Source organism: Balaenoptera physalus, assembly GCF_965194825.1.
Source record: "Balaenoptera physalus genome assembly, chromosome: 6".
In the NCBI taxonomy this organism is placed as follows: domain Eukaryota; kingdom Metazoa; phylum Chordata; class Mammalia; order Artiodactyla; family Balaenopteridae; genus Balaenoptera; species Balaenoptera physalus.
Window position 1 is genome coordinate 100,179,345 of NC_138885.1, and position 16,886 is coordinate 100,196,230.

Here is a 16,886-nt window from a genome sequence, read left to right on the forward strand (position 1 = left end):
TAAGGTACAAAACAAAGCTAGTGCCTTCTAGTAATTGTGTTTATTTCAGTAAGAAATACTTTGTATTGTTCTAGTGGAATTTCTAAGCAGAACTACTACTAATCCAGAATGACTTTTAGGATTCTGAATGTCAAAATAAGTTTAGTACTCTAGACAGAAAATGTAATTAGTTGGTAAAAAAAATTCCCTTCCATCCTGTGCTGTAGAGAATCAGTGCAGACTGGGCTAGAGGCCCAGTCCTTTAAAACTTACTGGGTGTAGTTAACAATTTACCAGGACAAATATATTCTCTTGGGAGAGAATACAATTCCCTACTATTTATTAGCTGAAAACAATTTAAACAAGTTAAAATATTATATTTTCTTTATAAAAGCTTCACTGGAGTGAAGCTAAAAAGTAAGAAAAAGTCTGCAACAGTTAGCATTTTCACTTCTCTATTCAAAACACTCAGAAAAGGACCTAGCTGTTTGTAAATGCTCAGTGTATGACTATAAGGAACCATCATGAAATTCATCTCATAGTCTCAGTTACCCAATATAAGAATAAAGCCATGAGTTGAATTTAGTATTGACTTACATGATGTAATTGATATACATAGATCAGAGATTAAATTATTAATTTCCTAACTTCTTTTTTTTACAGAAAGAAACCAGAACATATTATCAACCCTTTGAGAACACAATATAACGAACTTTACCATTTTACCACTTCTTTGACTAGGTAAGACCCTATCCTCTCTACAATAAACGAGTTTACCCACAATTGTGGAAACTAAACCTTTGTTAACCACATTTTTAAAAAAATCTTTATTAAATAAGTATCAATGCATTTTGATAAGGGAAAAATATACATGCATTCTACAGCTAATAGATTTAGGATTATTAAAATAGCATTTCACAATGTTTTGAATGATTTCATAGTAAATGAATGAAAAAATCTTTCTCTGAAATGAGGATTGAACTAAGCCTGTCTCTCCTGCTGTGGTTAACAATACCAATAGTGTCTTCTCAACACCTACTATGTGCCATTTGTGGTCCTACATGACTTACTTCACATAAACTAACCCATTTATTCTGTATAACAACCCTGTGAGTAGATATAAGGGTGCGCCTTTTATAGATTAGGGGCATGAGGCCGACACAGAGGAGGTAGGTAGGTATAGAAGTTCACCCAAGGTTGTATCCTGGGGTCTGGGATCAAGGCACTGGAAAGAACGTCAGCCCAGCTATTATTGTGAGGCTAGTTGTGGTAGAAATGCCTAGTCATCAGATTCTTGTTTGTGTTGAGTTGGTTGTCTCTGATTAAGGAAGAAAAAAAGACAATGCACTTGCCCAAAGAGACGGCAGGGAAACATTTACTCTAGGTTTGTACTTGTTACTTTACAGTTGTTGCATGAGTAAATAAAGGAGTGTGTACACTTTAGCTCAGTTTACAAGCAGAAAGAATGTTTTCTTTCATGTTACGTCTTTGAACTCAAAATTCCTCTGATAAAAGCAGAATAATATTACGGAAAGAGTACAGATGAATGATTTCTTATTCTAGGAAATGAAGGCTGCATTTTCATGTAATCTCTTGTCACTGGAAGTACTGAATATCCAGTCTTAAATCTGCTGGAGCAGTATGCACTTTTCTCTTTTCATTATTTCTTTATTATTTTATTTTTAATCAAGAAAGCTTACAAAATTTCCAAAGTGAAATATGGGAAATATTATAAGAAATACCTGAGTATCAGCCACATGAATTTGAAAAAAATGCTAACATTCAGCTGTGTTGAAATCTTTTCTAAAGAAATAAACCTTTCCCTTCTTCCTAAAATGTGTCGTAATCCTGAAGATGATATAACCTTCCTATGTTTAATGATGTCCTAAATTTAATGACATATGTATGAAACAATATCCCATATAATCATTTACATTTTGAAAGTTTGTATAAATGGCATCATACTGCAGATATTCTTTTGCACCTTGCCTTCACCCAACATTATATTTAGAGATTCATCCATATTGATACATAAAGATCTGGTTGACTCATTCTGTGGTAAAGTTGACTCATTGTAATGTTTCAGTCTGGTGCTCAGTCTTATTAACTATTATTTCTAAATAACTTTCAGCATTTTGAAGGTTTAATGCTACAATGGGTTAAGTATGGCTTTCAAAGCATCTCCCAGATTTCTATATAAGAGATCCAAATATCTTAATATGTGATATCATGCCAATTCTGTTTGTTTCAATTTTTCCTATTAGAAAAGTTTTTTTGTTGTTTTGTTTTTTTTGGCTGCAAGGATCTTGCTAACTAATGGTACTCATACTTTTTACTGCTTTTGCCATAACACAATATTGAAATTTGTTTTATTTCCCCATAGGTGAAATACTGACTATTCCCAAACACAATGTAAATACTACCCTTGAAATTTGAAAGATACATAAAAGAAAAACACTCTTGTTTGGCCCATGTTAGCTGTTCATATGCCCTTCAAAAATCATGAGAGAAACTTTTTAAAAAGGATTTTTTTCTAATTTTCTGTATCAATACATTTAATTTTACAATTCGTTTAAGGTAAAAGAAATATCAATATATAATAATATTTATAGACATAGAATATTTCATAACCATTTTGTTTTCTGAAGGGAGTAAATTACTGCTCTGACGGAGTTGGGAGAGAAAGAAGAGATTAACTAACCTTTGCTGGGCAAATATGAGTACATGTAAGATTTGATGCAAGCCTTGCAGGTCACAAGTGCAATGCAATTTTGCAGATGGGAAATCAAGGCCAGCATATGTCGGGTAACTTACTAAGATCATATAGTGATTGCAGAGCCCAGATTCAAATTCATCTCTCTCAGACTTCAAAGCTATACTCCTACCAGAAAAAGAATGGGGAAAACTTAACCTGTTTGATACCTCAATTGCAGTTTCATTTGTTCCACCAATATTATTAGGATTCATTTATGAGAGTTGAGGGGACTGGTGTTAGAAAAGTAAGGAAGGCACAATATCTACCCAGAGAGAGAAAACAAGCTATTCAACATCGTTCTCAATGGTGAAAAACTGAAACCATTTCCACTAAGATCAGGAACAAGGCAAGGTTGCCCACTCTCACCACTATTATTCAACATAGTTTTGGAAGTTTTGGCCACAGTAATCAGAGAAGAAAAAGAAATAAAAGGAATCCAAATTGGAAAAGAAGAAGTAACACTGTCACTGTTTGCAGATGACATGATACTATACATAGAGAATCCTAAAGATGCTACCAGAAAACTACTAGAGCTAATCAATGAATTTGGTAAAGTAGCAGAATACAAAATTAATGCACAGAAATCTCTTGCATGCCTATATACTAATGATGAAAAATCTGAAAGAGAAATTAAAGAAGCACTCCCATTTACCATTGCAACAAAAAGAATAAAATACTTAGGAATAAACCTACCTAAGGAGAAAAAAGACCTGTATGCAAAAAACTATAAGACACTGATGAAAGAAATTAAAGATGATACAAAGTGATGGAGAGATATACCATGTTCTTGGATTGGAAGAATCAACATTCTGGAAATGACTATACTACCCAAAGCAATCTACAGATTCAGTGCAATCCCTATCAAACTACCAATGGCATTTTTCATAGAACTAGAACAAAAGATTTCACAATTTGTCTGGAAACACAAAAGACCCTGAATACGCAAGCAATCTTGAGAAAGAAAAACGGCGCTGGAAGAATCAGGCTCCCTGACTTCAGACTATACTACAAAGCTACATTAATCAAGACAGTATGGTACTGGCACAAAAACAGAAATATAGATCAATGGAACAGGACAGAAAGCCCAGAGATAAACCCATGCACATATGGTCACCTTATCTTTGATAAAGGAAGCAAGAATATACAATGGAGAAAAGATAGCATCTTCAATAAGTGGTGCAGTGAGAACTGGACAGCTACATGTAAAAGAATGAAATTAGAACACTCCCTAACACCATACACAAAAGTAAGCTCAAAATGGATTAAAGACCTAAATGTAAGGCCAGACCCTGTAAAACTCTTAGAGGAAATCATAGGCAGAACACTCTATGACATAAATCACAGCAAGATCCTTTTTGACCCACCTCTTAGAGCAATGGAAATAAAAACAAAAATAAACAAATGGGACCTAATGAAACTTAAAAGCTTTGCACAGCAAAGGAAACCATAAACAAGACAAAAAGACAACCCTCAGAATGGGAGAAAATATTTGCAAATGAAGCAACTGACAAAGGATTAATCTCCAAAACTTACAGGCAGCTCATGCAGCTCAATATCAAAAAACCAAACAACCCAATCCAAAAATGGGCAGAAGACCTAAATAGACATTTCTCCAAAGAAGATATACAGATTGCCAACAAACACATGAAAGAATGCTCAACATCACTAATCATTAGAGAAATGCAAATCAAAACTACAAGGAGGTATCACCTCACACCGATCAGAATGACCATCATCAAAAAATGTACAAACAATAAATGCTGGAGAGGGTGTGGAGAAAAGGGAACCCTCCTGCACTGTTGGTGGGAGTGTAAATTGATACATCCACTATGGAGAACAATATGGAGTTTCCTCAAAAAACTAAAAAAAGTACTACCATATGACCCAGCAGTCCCACTACTGGGCATATACCCTGAGAAAACCATAATTCAAAAAGAGTCATGTACCACAATGTGAATTGCAGCTCTATTTACAATAGCCAGGACATGGAAGCAACCTAAGTGTCCATTGACAGATGAGTGGATAAAGAAGATGTGGCACATATACACAATGGAATATTACTCAGCCATAAAAAGAAATGAAATTGAGTTATTTGTAGCAAGGTGGATATACCTAGAGACTGTCAAACAGAGTGAAGTAAGTCAGAAAGGGAAAAACAAATACCATATGTTAACACATATATATGGAATCTAAAAAAAAGTAAAAAATGCTTCTGAAGAACCTAGCAGCAGGACAGGAATAAAGATGCAGACATAGAGAATGGACTTGAGGACACAGGGAGGGGGAAGGGTAAGTTGGGACGAAGTGAGAGAGTGGCATGGACTTATATATACACTACAAAATGTAAAATAGATAGCTAGTGGGAAGGAGCCGCATAGCACAGGGAGATCAGCTTGGTGCTTTGTGTCCAACTAGAAGGGTGGGATAGGGAGGGTGGGAGGGAGACGCAAGAGGGAGGAGATATGGGGATATATGTATACGTATAGCTGATCCAGTTTGTTATACAGCAGAAACTAACACACCATTGTAAAGCAATAATACTCCAATAAAGATGTTAAAAAAAGAAAACAAGCTATTGAGAATGGCAAAAATTCCTTCTGTCGTCTTAAAAAATGCACAACATGAGAGTTGCAAGTTAAGTTTTATTTGGGGCAAAATGAGGACTGCAGCCCGGGAGACAGCATTTCAGATAGCTCTGAGAAACTGCTCCAAGGAGGCAGGGGGGAAGGTCAGTATATATGTGATTTTGGTGAAGGGGGAGTACATGCAATCAAGCATATATTTTTTTACAGAAGGTTTCTGCTAGTGTTGTGCAGGGTACTGCTAGTCACGGAAAGCAGAAGTCACCATGAAGGATTTTACTGCTTTTCTAGATCTGAGGAGATATAAGAATTGGGCTCATAAAATCGGCTCCTGAAAATATCTAACTATCTGAAGACCTGTTCTGCCTGTTTACGCCACCCCCCCCTCCCCGGAGCACAGAGTACCTCATTTCTGCTGTCCACCCTGAACTCCTTTCAGGGGATGTTGAAAATCAGCAGCTGCAGTACCTGATCTAATCCTTGTAGAGGTAGATAACAAGTGCCAATGGCAAGTGCCAATTTGTAGTCGACACTTCAGTGATATCATAAATGTGACTGTTAGATATCTCTATTTTGCTATGCTAACATTGAATGGGATAATAGGAGTGAAAATGCTTTGTAAATGGCAAAATCTTTATAATCATGTGCTAATATTACTAATTCTGTAAAATTTAGAATTGAATTTTTCAAACCTAATACGTGTAGTTCTTAGTATGAAGGTTGTTATATCTCTCTAACATTTAAGTCTGCCTACTTCATATAATCTCAGCATCTTTTTGACGCAAAAGTCCCACGTAGACATTTAAAGCGTAGTGAACGACCCTGACCATTGCTTTATTTCTGGCCTCCACTACCTATTAGAGGCAGATTATTTAACCTTCTTAAGCCTCATTGCAGATAATAACAGTGACAAGCTCACCTCTGTCCAGAATCTAATCTTTTCTCGTTGTCTTTACCTGTATCATTGGAATCTACTCTCTCTCATTTTAGCGAATGCAGTAACCTCCTGTGCTCAGTATTGCTCTTGTATAATGTATTGTTCACATATAGTCTGATGTTTTATAAATCAATTGATATGACTCTTTTGTTCAGAATCCACCAATGACTGCCCTTAATAGTCAGAAGGAAACCCACACTCCTGCTGTGGCCAGGAAGGTGCTATATAAGCTGACATCTTCTACCTCCCTGATGTCATCTCAGCATCCTCTCTCCCCACTGAGGGCAGAGACTATGTGATGTTCTGAGCTGTGTCTAGAATGGTATCTCTATCTTGGTGGACCCTCACTTTTTGAAGGACTAGAGAGGCATGCAAAGGTTGCTTTGGAATACACATGCTATCTTTCACGCACACCAGTGACGGTCATTGCCCTTTTCAGGATTCTTTCAGTTTGTCTTAATAGAGTCCCTCGCTTCTGGAATGCTGAGGAGCTTTCCTGCATCTTTTTGACACATGATTTTATAGCATTATGACAAAATTTTATTCTACTGATATGTAATCTTGAATCTTAATTTATAGCACCAGAAACACAGAGAAAAATTAGCTGAGTGGAAGTGAGAAAACCATTTTGAAAGCAGAACATATTTATTTTCCTATTCCATGCCGTCTTTTGTCTACGTAATAATAAGACTTGCCACAACCTGACATTGCTTAGATTTTGCTTTATCTTCAAATAGATTTACATCTTTTCATCATACATTGATGGGTGAAGTTTATCCTTTAAGACAATGTTCTGTAAAATAGGCTGATTTTTGTTTCATTTTTACAGTATTCCTTAGGAGCAGCACTTGATGAATGTTTACACTGTTGAGAACATTTGGCAAGAGAAAGACAAACAGTAGGACCACAATAGCCCCAGAGTTAAGGGAAAGAGAAAGAAACCCTGGTATTTTCACCATCCTTTCCGAAAATAAGTACCTTGACTTGTGCTGATTACTGTCTCATCAGCATTCAGCTCTGGTCTATGGCACTCTGTGTGAATAATTTTAAAGGCAGATTAAACATTCTAAAAATAAAATTCTATTGGTAAATTAGGATATCAGATGTTCCCTTTATGAAAGCCTTTTCTAATCTGCACTATCAGCTGGCAGTCATACCCAGACCCCAAACTGTTCTGGCTCTAACTGAGCAAGAACCTATTCCGGGGTGAGGTTTTGAAGAGGGATGTCTCTTGGTTAACTCAAGACAGAAAGAGGGAGAGTTGCCCACATACTCTGGCAGGAGTTAAAATAACAATAACAGTCCTCCTACTTAACAGGCTGAGTCATAAGCACATTCTACTGAGTTCTCTGCAATTCCAAGCAGATTGTTTGGGCTGCAATTCTGTAGGCAGAGGTGGGCACCACCTGCTGCAAAAGGCTCTAGTTCTCGTTCATGAGGGTGCTGTTATTAAGTCTTGCCTTTTAACAGTTTGGCCAGATGGAGATAGGAAAAGACAAAAATTGGGTGCTGATGAGCACTTTTTTAATGCTTAGAATAAGTAATAGTTATTATGCATTTAGTTCTTTCATTTGGCCATGACTACAAGTCACTTAATAAGGGAGGCTTACTGTGGGCGGTCTTAAAAGCCAAATCTTGTTGGATGTTTGCCTTTAGAAAATTCTGTAGACCTGTTGCAGTAGCCTTTTCTCAGTCAATTTGGGGAAGGAGTCAAAGTCAATAAGTCTACTTTTTGCTCAAGCAGAAGAGGGAAAATTATTTTATGGTCACTGAGGTACTTCATAATGCAAGTGCCAGACACTCTTAACCCTCAGTACGGGCCTCCAGTACATTTACCTGAAGCTTTCAATGGCCTTTGATGAGTTTCCCTCTTCCTGACTCTTGTATAACCTGACTCTCCATCATGTGACTTTTTCATATAGATCATATCACTTCTTTTCCCTATTTAAAACTTTTCTATAATATAAAGGTCCAAACTCACTAAAGACCCTTCAAACGAGGGCTCTAAGTAGCCACTTCTGGACAATCTCCAATCCCCGTCTCTAATTCAATTGCCTTTCCTTCATTCTAACCACAGCAGACTACTTGTTGTTTCTTCAACTTAATTATTTCTTTGTACACCATGTTTTTCTCATATTACTTATTGCCTTTGTTATTTCTGCAACTCCTGCCTAAATACTCATTTTCCTCTTGTCTGGCTTACAAAAGCTTATGTCTTTTCAATTCAAATGTCATTCCTTCTATGAAGCTTTCTTCTCCAGGCTGAAAAGTAGTATTAATTGTGCCTTTTGAGGGAGGAGCCACTTTCATAGCCCTTTAAGTGTATCTAGACTACAGAAAAATCATCTTGCTGTGTAATTATTTTCATCTGTCTTTCTCCCCAGCTCTGTGAAGTCCTCAAAGGCAAAAGTTTTGTCTTCATCATATTTGTGCCTCCGGAAACGTGTTATTTGATGTGAAACAAATTAATATTTAATAAATTGTTGTTAATAGCTAATAACAACAATAAATAATAAGTAAATAATGATTGAAAGAGTGAGTAGGTGGTATATAAATGAGGGGTTAAAGAGGTGAAAAACAAATGAGCTGTAGCCCAAGGTAGCAGATTTACAAAATAGGTTTTATGATGGTAGTTGTTTTTTTTTTTTTTTTTAAATTTTATTTATTTATTTATGGCTGTGTTGGGTCTTCGTTTCTGTGCGAGGGCTTTCTCCAGTTGCGGCAAGCGGGGGCCACTCTTCATCGCGGTGCGCGGGCCTCTCACTATCGTGGCCTCTCTTGTTGCGGAGCACAGGCTCCAGACGCGCAGGCTCAGTAATTGTGGCTCACGGGCCTAGTTGCTCCGTGGCATGTGGGATCTTCCCAGACCGGGGCTCGAACCCGTGTCCCCTGCATTGGCAGGCAGATTCTCAACCACTGCGCCACCAGGGAAGCCCCGGTAGTTGTTTTTTAATTGTCATTTCTCTTGTGTGTGTGAGTGTTTGTTGTGGATAAGAAAAAAGAGTATGTTTATAGTCAGAAGGAAGGAGAAAGCTGACACTGATTCCAAAAGGGAATATTTAAGGAAACAAAGCTTTGGAGGAGGCGGGAAAAGATCTGCTAAAGAACAAGTGGAGATATTAATATTAACAAAAGCAAGGGCCACCTATTCTAAGATAAAGTGAAGACAATAAGGGAGGATGAAGAAGGACTGTGGAGACAGGAAATAGACCAGGTGTAAAGTCTTCTATCATCTCAGGAAAGGCAGTGCTTTCACTTTGTCCTTGGCAAACATCAAACTGTCCTAAGATTCTCTGAAAATGATTGCAAATTCTGTCTCCACCTTGGCCTCAAGGCAGGCATTAGAATAGGACCAACCTGAAGGCTGGGCTCTTTGCACCATCCATACCAGAAAAAGTGAGGGGCATGAAGAAGGTAATTTAGGAAGAGCAGCAGGAAATGCTCTTGCCGCAAGTTGACTCTCTCCCTTCTCCCACTCCAACACCCATGGACTGTCCTAGTGCTGTCGGGATTTGCTGTGTTGGCAACAAATGGAGGATAGTTACTGAAATTTGTTTCATTTAACCCTGTTGCTTCTATTAGTCTCATGCTTTTTTTATTTTTTTTCTAATCTCATTATATAGTTCTTCAAACTTTTCTCCAAGTATATTAGTTAGGATTGGCTAATTGCTAAAACAAGTAGATTCAGAAGTGTGTTATCACTTTATTTCTTGCTCATTTAACAGTCCTAGCTGAGTGTTTGGGTTGGGAAGCTGTCTTCCCTCTTCATAGTCAACTAGGTATCCAGACTCCTTTTATTTGTGGCTTTGTTATTGTCTCCGTCCAGCTGGTAGAAGGGCAGAGACCAAGGAGGAGCACATGGAAATGTGTATGAGTGAAACCTAGAAGTGAACGTATGACATCTCCTCACGTTCCATTAGAGCTGGGTCGTGTGACCACATCTAACTGCAAAGGAGGTTAGGAGATGTAATCCTGCTGTGTGCTGAGGAAAAAGAAGACAGAGATTTTGATAAACTGCTAGCAGTCTCTGTTATACCCAAAGAAAATCTGTCTATGGAATTAATATATTTGAACATATGGATCAAATAGTTCAAGCCCTGACAAGAATAGATGCCATTCATACCATAGAGATAAATCTATGAATCATAATCTCAGTATCATGTTAAAATAGTAAATATAGTAGATACATCAGTTTATCAAAGTTAATTCATACAATAGTACACAAATAAGATATTTTTTAAAACGCTCCTTATAGAAATATATGTTGTATCCAAAAGGATAATGTCTCAAAAAGTATAGTGCCTGGTACTACTCTTGGTTTTCTTCAATAACTGCTTGCTAAAAGAATCAAATTATTAATTGATAAATGTAGAAAGCATCATTGTAGAACAAAATAAATATTTGTACTCTGATGAGTTTCTAAAATGCATTATAAAAAGACATGAGTTGGGATGGTAAAATAAAAACTCATTTTGAACTGACAAAAGAGGTGCCCTTTTAAAGAAAAATAAGTAAAGGTAAAATATTGAGGAAAAACCCCACAGTTTGTACTTTTGCAAAAATTTTTAAAGAATTTTGATTTTTGGATGAACTCACAAATAATATAGGCCCCATATTATATTTTTTATTTGTTTTATCAGTACCATTTATTTGGAGAGTAGTAAATATTGCTGTTTATATGGAGGGTAGCTGTGCATATAATTTTATGTGACCAGAATATTGTGTTACAGTGTTGTTTAAAAGCCATTCAATCAGGTAAACATTCTGCAAAATCAACTTGCCTGCTAATAATTCTGCCACAACACTTCAGGTTCCTGTGACTGTGGAACGCTTGGGTCTTTGTGAGCATATTGCATTGCAGTAAGTGTATGATCACTGTTTTTTCCTTGAAGATTAAAACTCCTTTTCCCTTTAAGAATGGGTAGCAATTTAATCAAGTTCTCATGGCATCAGAGAGCATTTTAAAATGAAGGAACCCTAATAAAAATGGCCCTTCCTGCAAGTATATAAGGAAAAATGGTTTAGTGCGTCAGCCTGTGTAAGAAGAATAAGTGATAAGCAAAACTCCAACTTGGCTGAACCTGGAGGCTGATTCCTTCTGAGTGTCTCTGTCAGATCTTTCTTCCTGAGCACTATAATGATTTACTTAAACATGCTAATTTCTTGTGATTAATTTTTCTTACTCTTGTTTTTCCTTACCCACCCCCTGCACTTTTTTTAATGAATGTCAAGGACTCCCGTTGTACCACGTGCTCAGTAATTACTACAGAAGGCAGTCTGATTCCGAGACAGTTGTAGTCTCTGTAAGAGAAATTTAGAATTCACTAAAGCAAATACTTTAGTGAGGGGGTGCCAAAGCTTGAGTCATTTAAAACCATTGTGAACAGCGCTCTAGGAAAGATCCGGTAGTAATCAATCTTGAATAAAGAGCAAAGGACCAAAACAATCAAAAAGACCTTTTTCCAAGACAGACTGCTGTGATACTAGAAAGTTCTTGCTACTGGGAAGCAGTGTGTAAGCCTCTTTGTTTCAGGCTTGTGTATTCCTTTTTGACATATGTTTACAACTGGAGCAGGTCTTGTTTTTGGAACCTAAGAATTCTAAAGGAACCTTTGTTTTAAAAGGAAGAGGAATTGAAAAATAGAGTAATGTAAGATAATATAACATACATGCACACTCAACTATAATATACAGACATATATCTACGGATCATTTAAATATACACTACAAAAGTGTTATTTGAATGCAGCACGAGGGCAGGGAAGTTCTTCAATGAAGCTCTGTAGGGAAGTAACATACTGATGTATAATTTTTATATAATTTTCTCATTACAGAGCTGAGTAACTATATTATGTAATATAGATCCCATTTGTTTGTTTTTGCTTTTGTTTTCTTTACTTTAGGAGACAGATCCAAAAAAATATTGCTGCAATTTATGTCAGAGTGTTCTGCCTGTTTTCCTCTAGGAGTTTTATAGTATCTGGTCTTACATTTTGGTCTTTAATCCATTTTGGGTTTATTTTTGTATCTGGTGTTAGAGAATGTTCTAATTTCATTTTTTTACATGTAGCTGTCCAGTTTTCCCAGCACCACTTATTGAAGAGACTGTCTTTTCTCCATTGTATATTCTTGCATCCTTTGTCATGGATTGATTGACCGTAAGTGTGTGGGTTTATTTCTGGCTTCTCTATTCTGTTCCACTGATCTGTGTCTGTTTTTGTGCCCGTATTATACTGTTTTGATTACTGTAGCTTTGTAGTATAGTCTGAAGTCAGGGAGTGTGAGTCCTCCAGCTCTGTTCTTCTTTCTCAAGATTATTTTGGCTATTCGGGATCTTTTGTGTTTCCAAACAAATTTTAAAATTATTTGTTCTAGTTCCGTGAAAAATGCCATTGGTATTTTGATAGGGATTTCACTGAATCTGTAGATTGCCTTGGGTGGTATGGTCATTTTAACAATATTGATTCTTGCAACCCAAGAACATGGTGTATCTTTCTATTTGAAATATTTATACATAGGTAATACATTGAAAACCCTTCTCTTATTTTTCAAGAGTTTAAATCATGACAAGCCTACCTTGCAACTATTGTTTCTTGAATCCAGAATATACTGACTTCTTATCCTCTTAGTGTGCTGTGATCAAAGCTGCCATAGTCTCTCAGATGACAACAGCAGTAGCCTCCTACTTGCCTCTCTGTTTCCCCTTTTGCCTTGTTGTGCTCTACCTTCCACACAGCAGCCATAAGGCATTTTAAACAGTTATTACCATCCTCCTCAAAATCCTGCAAGGACTTTGCATCATACATTTTTCCCCCAGCTTTACTGAGATATAATTGGCATGTAACATGTAAATTTAAGGTGTTCAATGTGATTTGATACATTTACATATTGCAAAATGATTACTATCATAGCATTAACTAACACCTCTATCACCCCACATAATTATCCTTTCTTTTTTGTGGTGAGAACATTTAAGATCTACTCTGTTAGCAACTTTAAAGTATATAATATACAGTATTATTAACTATAGTCACCACGGTGTACTTTGGATCCCCAGACATTATTGGTCTTATCACTGGAAGTTTATACCCTTTGATCAACATCTCCCCATTTCTCCCCTTCCCATCGTACATTACTTAGAAATAAATCCAAACTCTTGACCAAGTTCTACAGGATTCTACACAACCTGGCTCTGCTTAGCTCTCACAGCACTCTTCCTGCATCTTACTCCAAGTCAGCCTCAAACACACGAAGCTCATTCCCACCCCAAAACCTCCGTACTTATAGCACCACCTCCTTCCTGGAGCATCCTTACCTGGTTCTTTACATAGCTAGCATCCTCCATATCATCTGAATCCCTCCTCCAAACTCACCTCCTCAGAGATGTTTCTCTGACCACCCTATGGAAAAGAGTGGCTTCCTTTTGCCTTGCTATCTTCTCATTTTTAATTTTATACTAAATATATGAAATGCAAGATTTAATAATTTAATATAAATTAATATTTAATCATATGAAATTTAATATTTTAATTAGGTGTTTGGTAACTATATGATTACCTCATTAAAATGTAACTTTCACGAGGATGGGAATTTTGCATGACCTGTGGGGCATTGAGTGACCTACCTGTGTTTCAAAATAAATATCTTATATCCTTCCCCCATCTCCAATCCCACCAGCACTACTTTAATTCAAAGTCTTATATGCACTCTCATTGATTATCACATTATTGACCATCTATCTACTTTTCCTGTTTCTGATCATAACCTTCTATAACCCTTTCTATGGCTCATTTTCTCATTCATCATTGGCTTAAAGTTTCTCAGTGATGTACCGTTAATAATGCTTAAATTTATCCTACACAGGCTGACAAGATGCTTCATCATCTGGACACTTGCTTCTCTGCAGCACATCCACTCTCCTATTTCTGGCATTCTGAAACATCCTTGATGTTTTCTAGCATGTTGCCAGTTCTCTTCTACCCCCATGTCTTAGTGTTGCTGATTTTGTGGTTAGAATTATGCCCTTGTCCACCATGAATGCCCTTGAAGACTGAAAGCACATTTTGCCATTATGAAGTCTCCCACAGATTTTTTGATTTCATAGGCACTTCCACAGAATCCCTGTATACTTCTATTAAAACACTTATCATATCGTCACTTAACTGCATGATGTCATGTTGATTTCTCTCAGTAGCTTCTTAAGACCAAAAGCTGAGCCTTGCTAGTACTTACATATCCTGAGCATCTAGAACCATGCCTGTGACGTAATAGGTGTTTAATAAATATTGTTAAATTTCACCAGAAGAGAGCATTTTCTAACCTCATATGTCTCTCTTCTACTGCTCATGATTAAGGCATTTGTGTCACTTTTTTTTCATTTAGTTAAGAATGAGTGAGGCAGTCTCTTTCTTATTTAAAAATTATTTCTGAACAGACTTTTATTTTTTCCTAAGAAATTTTGGTTTCCTTTACATTTGAGATCTGTGGTTCCTCAAAGGAGATATATCTGTGCATCGTAATTTGCATTATCCTGACCTTACCAAGAAAATATTTATGTTTAACTGAAATGTCTGTTTCCCTTGACCTCTACAATTAAAATGCCAGACGTGGAATATAGTTTTAGTTTTAAAAACTAAACTATTCATTCTAATTTTTAAAAGATAAAACAAGGTAACAAAGATAAAATTAAATCTTGCTGCTAGAAATTCTCAACCAAAATGCCTACTGGAAATATGGATCTCATGTGAAGCTAAATGACAATTGTTTATGGCCATTTTCTTGGAGTAATGCAGTTACCTTATTTCACTGAATTTCTTGATCCCATCCTGAGTTCACATTTTTTACGTAGCTTAACGCTGACTTTCTAACCTAAATTTGGAGAATTTCCTCGCCTTGGTTTACCTCCTAGTTTAGTTAAAGTAAAAGATTTTGAAAAAATAAAAGAAGCAAATTCTTTTGGTCCCATACTTCAGTGGGTGAGGGTAGTGCTTTTTCCATCTATTTCTGTCCGACACTTTTCAATAGACTCATCTAGTGTCAAGAGAACTGCCAAGTGGAAATGAGTGGTCTGTTAGTACTTGGTTTGACCAAATGGAGACCCATGAGCCATGCTCTGAAAGTCCCATCACCCATGTCCTCTAATCTGATGCCACAGTCTGATATTTCTCTTTTATAACAGTACATCACTTTCTTTATAGGCTTCCAGAAATAATAAAAATTTCTCATTGTAATGATCAATGTCTAAGGGTTTTGAGAAACCTTACTAAGTAGAACTTTTGTGAACTTTTCTTCGTTTTGAAAAAAAAACCCTATTGTATTGAAACAATAGGTTCTAATACAATAGGTTCTAAGCATTTAAAAAGAAGACAATGTAGACATAATCCATATGCTTGCTTCTTGCTGAGAAGCCAATTCTTAATCTATAGATTTACTTGTGGTACCCAAGTTCTTCAGCATGGAATTGAAAAGAATTTCAGAAAACATTTTAGAGATTAACAGTGGCAGAGACAGAAAGATTCTCCAGATTTGCCTATTTATTGCTTCTGTAAGAACACTAAGGTGAATTCTTGGATGTATAGATTATAAATCTAAAAATCAAAGAGTGCCAACCAAAAGCTCAGACACAACCTACCTGAATGAATCAGGTTTACTGCTACTCTGTTCCTCTTGCCTCAGGTCATCTGCAGTCCCAGGCAGACGAGGCACAGTCCACAGCAGCCCTTTTTCTCTTTCCTTTTCAGAGATGTTATCACCAGCAACACCTCTAACCTGCCCAGAGGTTTATCATCAGCCTTATCTGTCCCCTTTTCTCCCCTTCTCCTACTGCCATTAAAAAAGCATAAAGTTCCTATCCTTTAACAATGCAATGGTTATAATGAAGTGTTAAAAACGTATTGGGTTTAGTAAAAAAAGTAAGCACGGCCCAAAGAATATATTTAAAAAATTAACGTGCTTCCTCAAAATTCTTGTGACTTTCGTAGAAATGTGTTTCATTTAAAAATTAATTTAGCATTTTTTACATTCCAAACCATGTTTTTATTTGCTCTTGGCCAGGTCCCATTTGCCTTAATTGCCTAAGATGGGTCTGTTTTTATATCAGAATGTTTTTATCTGTGAGCTTACCATATAATTTTGCCACATCAATGCCTATACATGCATTAAGACTTCTACATGTAAGATTGGAATATTTGTCTTCGTAGAAAAATTAATTATTGTGAATATTTCTTTACTTGAATATTTTTTTCAGCTCAGTTTTTAATCATCTCATAAACATAGTCTAATTACATATATTTCAGGCCTGGAGGATTTAGCAAATTTATGTCACATCATATCACTCCAGAAGGTTAGCAGAATACAAGTCGCAAGCCATAAAAGTTGAACTGATTTCTAGAATTCACTCCAGGGTACATAAAGATATGTCAGCTCAAAGAAATATCTCAAACAGTATATGAGGACTGACTGACCCACTTGGATCAGACATGAGTTGTGAGGGAATTCCAAATGATAAGGCTTCTGTGAGGTGTTTTTTTTTTCGGCCCAACTCAGCTGATGGAGTGAACAAAGCTACTTTCAGCTTAACTCAGAATTCTCCTGAGTCACAATTACAGCCAGCAGATGCACTGTGCAACATGGC

General features: G+C 36.5%; 1 protein-coding gene across 47 annotated transcripts in view; it reads left to right on the plus strand.

Annotated features, from left to right (window-relative positions):
• Positions 1-16,886, plus strand: part of MAP2 (microtubule associated protein 2) — a 278,235-nt gene that overhangs the window by 172,566 nt on the left and 88,783 nt on the right. For 44 of the 47 annotated variants that reach the window (XM_082466888.1, XM_082466889.1, XM_082466917.1 and 41 more), the window contains one exon: positions 643-720. The exons of 2 other annotated variants lie outside the window; for them this stretch is intronic. The gene's annotated coding sequence lies outside the window, so the exon portion shown is untranslated. Of the gene's footprint in view, positions 1-642; positions 721-12,323; positions 12,412-16,886 lie in introns of all 47 variants that reach the window. One more of the 47 variants, XM_082466929.1, reaches the window with a different exon arrangement.